Source organism: Arachis hypogaea, chromosome 11, assembly GCF_003086295.3.
Source record: "Arachis hypogaea cultivar Tifrunner chromosome 11, arahy.Tifrunner.gnm2.J5K5, whole genome shotgun sequence".
NCBI lineage: Eukaryota > Viridiplantae > Streptophyta > Magnoliopsida > Fabales > Fabaceae > Arachis > Arachis hypogaea.
This window is the reverse complement of record NC_092046.1, coordinates 103739288-103742316: the sequence shown is the minus strand read 5'-3', so window position 1 is coordinate 103742316 and position 3029 is coordinate 103739288. Positions and strand designations below refer to the sequence as shown.

At 41.1% G+C, this 3029-nt stretch overlaps 1 non-coding gene across 1 annotated transcript; it reads right to left on the bottom strand.

The window, feature by feature from the left end:
* Positions 1-880: 880 nt before the first annotated feature.
* LOC112724636 (small nucleolar RNA R71) lies at positions 881-988 on the bottom strand. Its single transcript, XR_003163791.1, has one exon. It is a non-coding gene; the product is annotated as a small nucleolar RNA R71 (small nucleolar RNA).
* Positions 989-3029: the final 2041 nt, after the last annotated feature.

The following is a 3029-nucleotide window of genomic DNA, read 5'->3' as shown; positions in this document are numbered from 1 at the left end:
CTTCCCTCTTTTTCAAAAATTTCTTTTTTTTATTAACTAATTATTTTTATTTTTTTTAAAAAAAAATTTCGAAAAAAAAATACTAACCTTTTTCAAAAACTATTTTCGAAAATCACTAACTCTTTTTCAAAAATTGTTTTCGAAAATTCACTTCCCCCTCTCATCTTCTTCTATTTTTTTATTGATATACTAACATCTTTCCTTCAACTCTCTAAAAATCCGAACCCCCTCTCTCTCTGAGTTCAGATTTTCTTCCCTTCTTTTCCTCTACTCACAAAGGAATCCCTATACTGTGGTATAAAGGATCTCTATTATTATTATTTTTCTGTACCTTCTTCTTTGTCATATGAGCAGGAGCAAGGATAAGAACATTCTTGTGGAAGCAGATCCAGAACCTGAAAGGACTCTGAAGAGAAAATTAAAAGAAGCTAAATTACAACAATCCAGAGATAACCTTTCAGAAATTTTCGAACAGGAAGAGGAGATGGCAGCCGAAAATAATAATAATATAAGGAAGATGCTTGGTGACTTTACTGCACCTAATTCTAATTTACATGGAAGAAGCATCTCCATTCCTGCCATTGGAGCAAACAATTTTGAGCTGAAACCTCAATTAGTTTCTCTGATGCAGCAGAACTGCAAGTTTCATGGACTTCCATCTGAAGATCCTTTTCAGTTCTTAACTGAATTCTTGCAGATATGTGATACTGTTAAGACTAATGGAGTAGATCCTGAAGTCTACAGGCTCATGCTTTTCCCTTTTGCTGTAAGAGACAGAGCTAGATTATGGTTGGATTCTCAACCCAAAGACAGCCTGAACTCTTGGGATAAGCTGGTCACGGCTTTCTTAGCCAAGTACTTTCCTCCTCAAAAGCTGAGCAAGCTTAGAGCTGATGTTCAAACCTTCAGACAGAAAGAAGGTGAATCCCTCTATGAAGCTTGGGAAAGATACAAACAGTTGACCAAAAAGTGTCCTTCTGACATGCTTTCAGAATGGACCATCCTGGATATATTCTATGATGGTTTATCTGAGCTATCAAAGATGTCACTGGACACTTCTGCAGGTGGATCCATTCACCTAAAGAAAACGCCTGCAGAAGCTCAAGAACTCATTGACATGGTTGCTAATAACCAGTTCATGTACACTTCTGAAAGGAATCCTGTGAGTAATGGGACGCCTATGAAGAAGGGAGTTCTTGAGGTTGATACTCTGAATGCCATATTGGCTCAGAATACAATATTGACTCAGCAAGTCAATATGATCTCTCAGAGTCTGCATGGAATGCAAGCTGCATCCAACAGTACTCAAGAGGCATCATCTGAAGAAGAAGCTTATGATCCTGAGAACCCTGCAATAGCAGAGGTAAATTACTTAGGTGAACCTTATGGAAACACCTATAACTCAACATGGAGAAATCATCTAAATTTCTCATGGAAGGATCAAAACCCCCAGCAAGGCTTTAATAATGGTGGAAGAAACAGGTTTAGCAATAGCAAGCCTTTTACATCATCAACTCAGCAACAGACAGAGAACTCTTAACAAAATGCTTCTAATTTAGCAAATCTAGTCTCTGATCTATCTAAGGCCACTGTAAGTTTCATGAATGAAACAAGGTATTCCATTAGAAATCTGGAAGCACAAGTGGGCCAGCTGAGTAAAAGGATCACTGAAATCCCTCCTAGTACTCTCCCAAGCAATACAGAAGAGAATCCAAAAGGAGAGTGCAAGGCCATTGACATAAGCACCATGGCCGAACCCAAAGAAGGAGTGGAGGACGTGAATCCCAAGGAGGAAGGCCTCCTGGGACGTCTAGTGATCAATAAGGAGCTTCCCTCTGAGGAACCAAAGGACTCTGAGGCTCATCTGGAGACCATAGAGATTCCATTGAACCTCCTTATGCCCTTCATGAGCTCTGATGAGTATTCCTCTTCTGAAGAGAATGAGGATGTTACTGAAGAGCAAACTGCCAAGTTTCTTGGTGCAATCATGAAGTTGAATGCCAAACTATTTGGCATTGACACTTGGGAAGTTGAACCTCCCTTGTTCATCAATGAACTAAGTGATCTGGATCAACTGACATTGCCTCAGAAGAGACAGGATCCTGGAAAGTTCATAATACCCTGTACCATAGGCACCATGATCTTTAAGGCTCTGTGTGACCTTGGTTCAGGAATAAACCTCATGCCCCTCTCTGTAATAGAGAGACTGGGAATCTATGGGGTGCAAGCTGCTAAAATTTCATTAGAGATGGCAGACAGCTCAAGAAAACAGGCTTATGGACAAGTAGAGGACGTGTTAGTAAAGGTTGAAGGCCTTTACATCCCTGCTAATTTCATAGTCCTGGATACTGGAAAGGAAGAGGATGAATCCATCATCCTAGGAAGACCTTTCCTGGCCACAACAAGAGCTGTGATTGATGTTGACAGAGGTGAAATAGTCCTCCAATGGAATGAGGACTCCGTTATGTTTAAAACTCAAGGATCTCCCTCTGCAACCATGGAGAGGAAGCAGAAAAAGCTTCTCTCAAAGCAGAGTCAACCAGAGCCCCCACAGTCAAACTCTAAGTTTGGTGTTGGGAGGCCACAACCAAACTCTAAGTTTGGTGTTGAACTCCCATATCCAAACTCTAAGTTTGGTGTTGGAGAGTCTCAACAATGCTCTGAACATCTGTGAGGCTCCATGAGAGCCCACTGTCAAGCTATTGACTTTAAAGAAGCGCTTGTTGGGAGGCAACCCAATTCTTATTTATCTAACTATATTTTTGTTAGTTATATGTCTTTGTAGGTTCATGATCATGTGGATTCACAAAACAAACAAAAAAATAAAAAACGGAATCAAAAACAACAGAAGAAAAATCACACCCTGGAGGAGCATCTGCCTGGCGTTCAAACGCCAGAACAGAGCATGGTTCTGGCGCTGAACGCCCAGAACAAGCATGGTTCTGGCGTTCAACGCCAGAAATGGCAGCAAATGGGCGTTGAACGCCCAAAATGGGCACCAACCTGGCGCTGAACGCCCAGAGTTGTGT